General features: G+C 40.4%; 1 pseudogene; it reads left to right on the forward strand.

Annotated features, from left to right (window-relative positions):
• Positions 1-11,332, forward strand: part of LOC125367059 — a 101,034-nt pseudogene extending 89,702 nt beyond the window's left edge.
• The last annotated feature ends 391 nt before the right edge of the window (positions 11,333-11,723 follow it).

Here is an 11,723-nt window from a genome sequence, read left to right on the forward strand (position 1 = left end):
CTGGAGGAAGAAAAGTTGGTAAGACTCATCTCCAGCAAACCACCAGAAAACCTGATGTTGTGCTGTGGCTCAAGTGGAAGAGTGCAAGCCTTGCACAAAAAAGCTCAGGGACAGTCAACGGGCCCTAAGTTCAAGTCCCATGACTGAGAAAAAAGGTAGAGTGGTGGTGTTTTCCTAAAGAAGATAACCCCTTTCAATGTCCTGGGACTTGTTCCTGTAATGGGCACTGACTGGGCTGGCCACAGGATTTACACGGGTCTCATATAAAACTTTATTTTTGATGCTAGTCCTGGGAAATGAACTCATGGTCTGGGTGCTATCCCTGAGCTCTTTTCTTTTCTCCCCTCAAGGCCAGCACTTTACCACTTTGTGCCACAGCTCCACTTAGAGCTTTTTTTTTGGTGGTTCATTTAGGATAAGGAGCCTCAAGGGCTTTCTTGTCAATACTGGCTTTGAACTATGATCCTCAGGTCTCAGCCTCTTTCATATCTAGGATAACGGGTGTGAGCCATCAGCACCCAGCTCTGTATCCCCTTCCTTTAACATAGTCTTTTGTGTGTGCTATTTGATCAGCACAAGGATATGATTTTTGTTTTTGTTTGTTGTTTCACAAGAATAAAATCAACTGTATTTGCTTCCTTTAGTTAAGTCTGCTGCCTCACTGCCAAGTTCTTCTATTCTCCAAGGGGCTGCTTTTTGCTAGCTAATTTTCTCCCTCAATCCTAGAAAAAGTAAGAAAATTGTGTCTATTCATCTTTGGTCCAAGGCTAATTTGGCTGTGTGATCAATGTAGGAACAGGGAGGAAATTTGCCACAGTGTGCCATGTGAGAGGGCGAAGTTTTTCTTGGTTTTTATTGTCTTCATAGTGCAGTAAGAGCTTTCCCTGCCTCTCTGCACCTTATATCCTGCTTACACTTGACACTAGGGCTCAAAATTCATTCTGCCTCATGCCTGTGATCCTAGCCACTCAGAAGGCTGAGAGCTGAAGAATGCAATTCAAAGTCAGCCTGGACAAAAACGTCTGTGAGACCACCAGGAATCTAGAAGTGGAACTGTGGCTCAAAGTGGTAGAGTGATAGCCTTGAGTGAAAGAGCTAATGGACAGCATTGAGACCCTGAGTCAAAGTCCCACAACCAACCAAAACACACACACACACACACACACACAGACACACACACACACACACACACACACACACAACAGAACTCTAGGCAAGATTTTTGGTTCACTCACATTAGGGAAAAAATGAGACAATAGCAACAATAATAAAGCTCTAAACTGGTGTCAGTGGCTCAAGCCTGTCATCCAAGCTCCCCAGGCGGCTAGGGTCTGAGTGTGCTTCAAAGCAAGATGATGCAGGAAACTCTGCCCTTCTCTCTTATCTCCCAGGAACCAGCAAATCGGCCAAGAAGTGGAGCTGTGGTTCAACTGGCAAAGCACCAACCTTGAGGGAAAAAGCTAAGGGAGAATGACCAGCCTTTGGGTTCCAACCCAGTTCTGGCATCTGTGTTCACACAAACACACACATGACACACACACACACACACACACACACACAATTATGGGATCTACAAGCAATTTGTTTGATGGGCAGGTGTGGGAAAGGAGGAGACAAACAATGAGACAGAAAGGAAGAAAGGGGTCTGGGTATGTGGCTTAGTGGTAGAGTGCTTGCCTACCATGCACGAAACCCTGGGTTTGATTGCTCAGTACCGCTTACACAGAAAAAGGCAGAAGTAGCACTGTGGCTAAAGTGGTAGAGTGCTAGCCTTGAGCAAAATAAGCTTAGCGACAGTGCCCGAGAGTTCAAGCCCCATGACTGGGGAAAATTAATTAATTAACAATTAAATTATGGGCACAAAGTCCTTTTTGGAGAAATGTAGCCACTGAGTAGATTAGTGCAATTGAGATGTGGTAAGCTTACAGCCACTATAGCAGATATTCATTCATGGACTTACTTCACTTAATAAAGGAACAATGTCAGTTGGGGAGAAATGAGACAAGATAACTCGTGGCTGGTAATATGGCCTAGTGATAGAGTGCTGTCTTTGTATACATGAAGACCTGGGTTTGATTCCTTAGCACCACATATATAGAAAAAGCCAGAAATGGTGTTGTGGCTTAAGCCGTAGAGAGAGGGCTAGCTGAGCAAAAACAAGCCAGGTACAGTGGTCAGGCCCTGAGTTCAAGCCCCAGGACTGGCAAAAAACAATACAAAACAAACAAACAAACAAAAAATAACTTGACAAAGAAGTGCCATCGTTGCTTCAAAGAGAGACAACAGAATGCATTCCTTCATTCCAGAGGGATGCATTTCTCATCCTCTCAACACCCAGTAATTAATATTTGTCTGACAGAATGCATGCCTTCCTGAAGGGAGGGAGGGGAACCTGGGCCCCTGCCTTCCTTATCTCAGTTCTAAGGGTCTTTTTGATGGCAGGCTTCATAGTGTCCTTACCTGGAAATCACTGCCCCCAAAGTGTCTCTATCCTACAGAGAGAGAGAGAGAGAGAGAGAGAGAGAAGAGAGAGAGAGAGAGAGAGACAGAGAGAGAGAGAGAGAGAGAGAGAGAGAACAACAATTCTTCAGTTGGAGGAAGGATAGATAGTAACTAGACATCACAGGAGGGATAGAGTTGCAGAGCCTGGGGCTCAGACATGCCAAGCACCCCATTCTGTTAAAAACAAAAATGAGAGGCTGGGGATTAACTCAGCAGAAAGGTGCCTGCCTGGAAAGTGCAAGCCCCAGAGTTCTATCTTCAGCTCTAGAAAAAGAACAAAACAAATAAAGAAAAACGACAACAAAAAATATTCTGATATATATATATATATATATATATATATATATATATATATATGCACAAGGGAAGTTCACTCATTCATTTGGCAAAAGAATAAAGAATAAAGTTATAGCAGGGGGAGCACGGCAACCGCCTTCTGTGAAGTGAATCCACCTAGTTGACATGCTTGCTGCTCTGAGCATCTGAGACAGAATGTGGAAAGAAATCTCCAGACTCCACATCCCCATGGCTCGCAAGGCACAACATCGGTCGGAACCCACAGCCAGCCCCCACCTGGAAAACCCAGAACGACACCAGCATCACTAGACACCTAGACTTAGGTCTATCTTCTGCCTTCCTGCCTTCCCGCTTTCCCACCTGCCTTATTGCCTGCCTGCCTGCCTGCTTCTATAAAGCCTATAAAGATGTGACTTTAACTTGGGTGCTAAGTTATATAACCATGGGTCTTAAAAGATTTTCTGAAACGTGCTGAGCTGCCCCACTGCCTGTCTAGGCCCTGCCTGAAGCTACCTTGGGAGATCAATGGCCTTGCCTCCCAAGGTGATCCCTGCCAAAGCTCTGTACTTCTGTACCTAATGTTCTTCCCAAGTCTTTTATTCTGTTACATGTGGCAAATACAATTGTCTAATCCCTCATCTTGGGAGTTCCAACTCCCTCCCCTGGGATTGTGGTGGTTATTTTCTGACTGCTCCAGGGCCTCTGGGTATACAATGTGTTTATAACTGAAAAGAACCCTCCATTGTGCCCCAACTCTGTGGAATAACAGACTGACTGTTCCCCTCTAGGCCTGAGGAGATGCTAGATTAATAGCAGCAAGCCCCACTGGCAGTCACAGATAGAATCCAGACTCCCATCCTGGCCCCTTCTAACTATGGCTTCTGAAAAGCCATAGTTTCGACCCACGTGGATCCTGGGTAGCAGATTTGCTTACCTTAGCTTCAAACTTTACATTTGTCCTCGTCAGTATTCTCTTTACTTGGTGGCTACCCATGATGGAAGTTCTGAAGCATTCCTTTAGGATAACAGTAATCCATTTCTAGCAATCTTTTGTATGCACTAATCTGTAAGGACATCTGGTGGCACCATCTATAGCCATCAGTTCCACCTTCTTGCCTGTGAGAATAGCAAGGGGCATGCAGCACCAACTCAATTCTGCCTAAGGTCAGTAGGCTGGGTCTCCCGGCTAATCCTGGCCTTGAAAGGACACCAAGCTGCTCTCATCTACAGATCAAGCTGGATCCTGGAAGCATGATTTCCTTTTGAAGGGTTCACAGACCTTTCCTTCATCTGTTCAAAACACCAGTTCACACTAAATAGCACTCCAAATTCACTTAGAACATCTAATGAGAGAGCTATAGGAAAATGTTTTGAAGCTCTTCTTTTACTTCCATACCTGGTAGTTCCATGGCTTGTTACTGAGCATTTCTGTATACTGAAAACTAGAAGTTCCACACTTGGCCATAAATGTTGTTTCTTTTGGAAAAAGTCTCATATCTATACTCTGCCCCAGGTCAATCAGCACCAAGACAGCAACTAAATCATTATCATTATGTTCCAAAAATCTAGATTAAACAAAAACAAGGACCAAGATGCATTAGTACAAACTGCAAAAGCTACTAGAGAAGTGTGAAGGAGGCCTGTCTCATTGCACTTGCCTGTTTCCCTGGATGAAATTTTATGGCTTAAAGTCTCCATGAATGACCTCACAGCTGTGAACTTGCTCGATCATGTGGAGCATTTCATAGTAAAAGAAATGACAAGATACTGGGGCATCATCTATGGCAGGCTGGCTAGGGTGACATACAGATGCTGAATCCACATCGTAGAGCAATATTTGTACTGGCCTTTTAGCTTGAATTGGACAAGATATGTGACAAGTATAAGAGAAAAGAAAGATGATTGGAGGTCTATTTGATTTGATCAAAAATTCTTACAAAACAGTTACCTTTTCATCCTAGGAATGCCATTTCAAAACTGCCTCAAAGAGGGGCTGGGGATATGGCCTAGTGGCAAGAGTGCTTGCCTTGTATACATGAAGCCCTGGGTTCAATTCCCCAGCACCACATATGTAGAAAATGTCCAGAAGTGGCACTGTGGCTCAAGTGGCAGAGTGCTAGCCTTGTACAGAACGAAGCCAGGGATAGTGCTCAGTCCCTGAGTCCAAGGCCCAGGGCTGGCAAAAAAAACAAACAAAAAAAAAAAAACACAAAACTTCCTCAAAGACTGAGTTGAAGAAATCATCTTAGACAATTACACAAAATTAGTATATGAATAAAAATTAAATCAAAGACATGTAATGTATTAAACAAGTAAGGTTATATGCTTGAGTATTCTGCATCTAAACAACGCTATTGTAATCATGTCTAACTTCATTTTAATAATGCTTCCTTACATAATATTGATAGAAAAATAAAATATTAACCATAATTCAACATTATCTTAATACATTCCTATACACACACATGCACATGTGCATATGCACATGTGTATGCAGAAATACATGTATGCAAAGTTTTTCCTCATTTATCAATTTCACATTTGTGGATTCACCCACATACTAACACAAATATATAATTGCAAGATGAATACTCATGGGATTTTGCATTTTTCATTTTTAGACTTGCAGAGAGCAATGAAAAATATGAGTTAACCAACATATACATTCCCAAAATCAGGTGAAAAAAAGGTAAGCTTTTGCCTCACTGCTTCACTTTCATACTGTCTTTTTTGTGGTATAGGGTCATGTGTTTTTGTATTTCTTGTGCCTTTTTGTTGGTGAGTTCACCTCTGAAATGTGTTCAATTTATTGTAGTGCTTAGGTTCAGTCTGATACTTTTAAGTGCAGGAAGGCTGCAAAGTGCCTTATAGAGAAAATATAAGAATCTATTAACCTTCACTTGGGCAGGCGGATGTGAATTCAGTAGTAACAATTTGGCCACATGTGTTATATAAGATGTCCTTAAAGAAAGCAGTGTGACCAGAGGCCCACAGAACTAAACTTGATTTTCCCCAAAGAAAAGTGGTACGCTACAGAGAACAGAGCTATGGAGAATAATGAGAACCACAGAGAAGAAAATTAACTGGATACCTCAACTGGCATATGCCCTTGCATCAATACTCACACACTCACAATATACAAATGCATATGTTTACATGAGAAACTCTAATGGAGTTCAGAAGCTGTACAGAAGTTTTGACTAAGGAATCATGCTATATTTCCTACAATACTAATCTAGTATATTCATTTATATTTCTTTTCTTTTTAGGGGGTCAATACTATATTTACATTTCTTATTAAATATGAAGGAGTGGATTTAGTTGAAATGTGGACTATAACTAAATGCCATCACAAGCTTGCTACTTGAATTTTTTAAATTAAAGTTTTTCCATTCATAAAAACTAAGCAGAGATGACTCTTTCAACAAGTCAATATTGACTGTTCTGAGAATATTTGCCTCTCTGAATATACAAATAGATTAGCTGTCACCTAATAATGGAAGTATCAAGGACAATAGATCCTTAGCCATGTGCATCAGGCTGGATTTTTGTTCTATTTCTTTTAAGTTGATCTTTTTGCTGTTGTTGTAGTTTTCCTTTGGAGCCAGTCCTAAAGTTTGAACTTAGAGCCTGGATGTCCCTGAACGTATTTGCTCAAGACTAGCACTCTATCACTTGTGCTACAGCTCCAAATTTGGCTTTTTGGTGGTTAAATGGAGATAAGAGTCCCAAAGACTTTCTTGCCTGGGCTGGCTTCCAACTGTGATCCTCCTGTCTCAGCCTCTTGAGTATCTAGGATTGTACATTTTAGCCACTGGCACCGGGCTTATTTTAATTTCAACTATGGGCTAACATGATCTTGGAATTAAAAGCTTGCCTGGACTTAGGAAAACTTCAGGTAGCAGTACAGAACACCATGCTGTGCTATCTCTTGTTGGCACATCCTCTCACAGAATAAATGGAAAGAAAACACATAGAAAAGGGCCAATTCACTAATTAAAAAATTAATGCAAAACTGACTCTGCCCTTCAGTAGAATATCATATCGTTGTTTTTTGATTGTTTCTTTTAGTAACAGGCAGTACAGGATAGCTTGATGGCAAGAACAAGATTTCTGCCAGTTCCATAAGCCATGACCCCTATGGCTTTAAATCAACAATTTATTCCTCTGAGAAATTATTTGCTCATTTGTAACAGAGAATAGTTCACACAACTCTAGTATTGTAAGGATTAACTGTGGGACACAGAATGTGAAAAGAAAAATTTTCCTTCTACTTGAGTTAATTTTTACAATAGTTCTACAAAATAATGCAGGCTGAATCACCTATAAATATAGGTTAATCTAGTAGCTTGGAGTACAGTCTATGGGGTTCTTTAGGTATAGGATCATCTTTTCCTATCTGGTTCCCCTTTATGTTTTTTTCTTGCCAAATTGCTATGGCTAGGAATTCTAGAAGTATGTGGAAGAGGAGGGGAGAGAGCAGACATCTCTGTCTAGCTCCTGATTTTAAAGGGAATGTCTTTAGTGTTTTACTATTAAGAATTATGCTTGCTGTTTATCATAGACTGCCTTTATTATATTCAGGAGTGTTCCGTGGAATCCCATTTCTTTCAGGGCTTTTATCATAAATGGGTGCTGGATTTTATATAACGCCTTTTCTGCATCTAGAGATATAGCCATGTGATTCTTTACCTTGCTCCAGTTGATGTAGTGGATTACATTAATTGACTGCACATATTGAACCAACTTTGCATCCCTGGGATGAATCCAGTTTGATCATGGTGTATGATATTTTAAGCTGATCCAAACTTTGGCAATGTAGCAGGAGATAAAATAAACCCTCAAAAATCACAGCATCTCTATATGCTAATGACCCGAAGACCGAGGCTGAAATCAGGAAAGCAACTCCTTTTGCAATAGCCTAAAAAAAACATAAAGTACTTAGGAATAACCTTAACCAAAGAAGTGAAAGACCTCTATGATGAGAACTTTAAAAACATGAAAAACGAAATTAAGGCAGAACTAAGGAAATGGAAAAATCTCCCATGCTCCTGGATTGGGAGGATTAATATAATCAAAATGGCAATATTGCCAAAGGCTATCTTCAAATTCAATGCAATACCCATTAATATCCCAACACCATTTTATAATGAAATATAGGAGGCAATCCAGAAATTCATATGGAAAAATAAAACACCCAGAATAGCAAAAACAATCCTAAGCAGAAAGAACAGTGCTGGAGGAATAACATTACCAAACTTCAAGCTGTATTATAAAGCTATAGTAATAAAAACAGCTTGATATTGGCACCAGAACAGGCCTGAAGACCAATGGAACAGAGTTGAAGATCCAGAAATGAACCCGCAGAACTATCCCAACTTAATCTTTGATGAAGGTGCTAAAAAAAAAATCGTCTGGAAAGAAGATCGCCTCTTTAACAAATGGTGCTGGCAAAACTGGTTCAACATGTTCAACAAACTAAAACTAGATCCTAATATATCATCCTGCACCAAAATCAATTCCAAATGGATCAAAGACCATGAAATTAAAACAGATACACTGAAAACACTAAAGGAAGGATTAGGAGAAACACTTGGGCTCCTTGGCACAGACGGAACTTCCTTAACAAAGACCCAGAAATATTACAAATCAAAAAAAGGATGGACAAATGGGACTGCATCAAACTACAGAGCATCTGCAGGGAAAAGGACCTAGCCCACAAGATAAACAGAAAACCCACAGATTGGGGAAAGGTCTTTACTGGACATACAACAGACAAAGGCCTCATATCTAAAATATATGCAGAACTAAAAAAATTAAATTTCTCCAAAACACTAGAAGAAATGTATCCAATGCCTACTGCATGAAACTGTAACCTCTCTGTACATCACTTTGACAATAAATAAGAACCGCAAAGAACCAACAGCACCCTAAACAAGTGGGCTAAAGTCTTAAAAAGAGACTTCTGTGATGAGGAAATGAGAATGGCCAAGAGACATATGAAAAAGTGCTCTAAATCACAGGCCATAAAGGAAATGCAAATCAAAACAACATTGAGATTTCACCTCACCCCAGTAAGAATGTCCATTATCAAGAAAACTAACAATAACAAATGATGGAGGGGATGTGGCCAAAAGGGAACCCTACATCATTGTTGGTGGGAATGTAAACTGGTTCAGCCACTCTGGAAAATGGTATGGAGATATGTCAGAAAGCTAAACATAGAGCTCCCCTATGACCCAGCAGTTCCTCTTTTGGGCATCTACCCAAAAGACAGCAAACAAGAACACACTAAAGCCACCAGCACAACAATGTTCATTGCAGCACAATTTGTTATAGCTAAAACATGAAACCAACCCCGATGCCCCTCAGTAGACGAATGGATCAGGAAAATGTGGCGCATATACACAGTGGAACTTTATGCCTCTATCAGAAAGAATCACATTGCCCCATTCATAAGGAAAAGCAAGGACTTAAAAAACCTTATACTAAGTGAAGTGAGACACACCCAAAGAAACACAGACTCTGTGGTCTCTGTCATAGGGAATAATTAGCACAGGTTTAGACTAGTCACAGGAGAGGATCACAAGAGCCTAATAGCTATGCCCTTATGAATGCATAAGATAATGCTAAATGTAGTGAACTCCATGTTATGGAAATGACTACTATATCATTGTTGTAATTACTTTCCACATGCCATGTGAAACCGTAGCTTCTATTTTTGATGATCCTCTTATATCCCCTTCCTGTGGTTGTACCAGCACTATCACTGTATCATATCTGAGTATATTGGAAACTGTATATACTGGTATTAGACCTGGGAAAGTGAATGGGAATACCAAAATCAAGAGACAAAGGATAAAAAGACAAATAACTACAAAAGCAATACTTGCGAAGCTGTTTGGTGTAAACCAACTGAAAAACTCATGGGGGGAGAGGTAAATGGGGAGGGGAGAGGAGGGAATGAGGGAAGAGGTAACAAACAGTACAAGATATGTACCCAAGGCCTAACGTATGAAACTCTAACTTCTCTGTACATCACTTTTACAACAAATAAGAAAAAAAAAGAAAATCTTGCATAACTGTATATCCTACTTCCAAATAGTGTTCTTTCAACAGAGCAAGTGCTGTGGGTTGAGTTCTGTGGAAGAAGCAGGAACACATTTTTTTTCATAGATTAGGATTAGGTCTTCAAAAATTGATTTGATTTTCAATTGACAGCCCCTTCCAGGTAAGTAGGTGTGACAAATATAACAATGGCAAGGAAAGGCTACAGGGCTCTGATTTATTTTGCACAGAGAGATTTAGAGAGGTGCAGGTTTACTATGCACAATTTTCGAGGAGTGGTTTGACTAGTGCAGACAATGTAACAAAATTATGGCAGCATGACATGTATAGAAAAATTGCATTGGGATATTAGAAAGGGCAATCAATAGTATGTTTGATATTCACTATTGGTAAAAAAAAAAGAAAATGTGAGAATGTGTTAGGATAACATGAAGATATAAAATAATACTGAACAGGTCTGGTAATATTTGGTAATATTTATTTTTATGATAAGTATTGATAGGATGGAATGATTTCTATGTATACTTTTGTTATTTCCTTGAAGTTCTGAAAAGGGCCTAATGGTTATTTGAGTTCCTCAGCACACATGGAGCAGTGTGTGAAGTGCATATATCATCAGTTTGCCAACACACAGAGAAGCCAATGCCTCCAAAGAGCTGTAAGTTTCTTGATTATGGAAAGACCCTGGGGATGCCCTTAGACAGCCTGGCTCTTTATCAACACACACAGCAGTTGTTCTTGGAGTCTTTGTGAAACATCAGAGCAACCGTATTGTCAAAGCTAATAACCAGGCACTCAGCTAGATGTTGTTCATCTTACTCATCTTTTGCCTTCTCTATCCCTTTCCCTTATTGGCCATCCCACCACAGTCTGCTGCATTCTGCAAGAAACCGCATTTGGAGTTGCATTCACTGCGTCTGTTTCTGTGGTCTTGGCCAATACAGTTACTGTGGTTCTGACCTTCAAGATCACTTTCCCAGGGAGAAGGATGAGATGGCTGCTGGTGTCAGGGGCTCCTAACTTCATCGTTCCCATCTGTACTCCAGGTGATCTAGGTGACTGTGTACTCTGACGAGGGACTTCACCTCCCTTCATTGACACAGATACACACTTAGAAAATGGTCACATCATCATCCTGTGTAACAAGGGCTCTCTCATTGCTTTCTACTGTGTCTTGGGATACCTAGTTTTCCTGGCCCTGCCCGGTTTCACTGTGACTTTCCTGGCCAGGAATCTGATCGACACCTTCAAGGAATCCAAGTTCCTAACTTTTAGCATGCTGGTGTTCTGCAGTGTCTGGATCACTTACCTGCCTGTCAACCCGAGTGACAAAGGGAAGCTAATGGTGGCTGTGGAAGTCTCCTCCGTCTTGACTTCCAGTTCAGGGTTCCTTGGCTGCATCTTTGTCCCCAAGTGCTACATCATCTTGTTGAGGCCAGATAGAAAATGTTCTGCACAACTTTAGGGACAAAATGCACACTGGCATAAATTAAACATGAAATTTACATGTACAATCAAATATATGCAAGGTTGAGACTAAATTTGCCTTCCATTTTTTCCATCTGATGTTAGTTTATATGGTTAGCATCAATTCAATGCCTAAGTGACACTTACTCATTTCTCTAGTAATGGTACAATCACAAGTTACAATCAGAACAATGTAACTCTGAAATTCATTCTATGTATTTTTGTTTCATTCTTCATAATCTGCACTTATACAATCACTTCCAGTAGACTATTTAACTGTCATTAATTTTCCAATTGTGCTTTCTAAATCACTTCCCTAAAATTTCTTCTTTGAGTCTTGGGTCATGAATTTAAAGCCTGGGTACTGTCCCTGTCATTTCATGCTCAAG

Source organism: Perognathus longimembris, chromosome 18 (assembly GCF_023159225.1).
Source record: "Perognathus longimembris pacificus isolate PPM17 chromosome 18, ASM2315922v1, whole genome shotgun sequence".
NCBI classification, from domain to species: domain Eukaryota; kingdom Metazoa; phylum Chordata; class Mammalia; order Rodentia; family Heteromyidae; genus Perognathus; species Perognathus longimembris.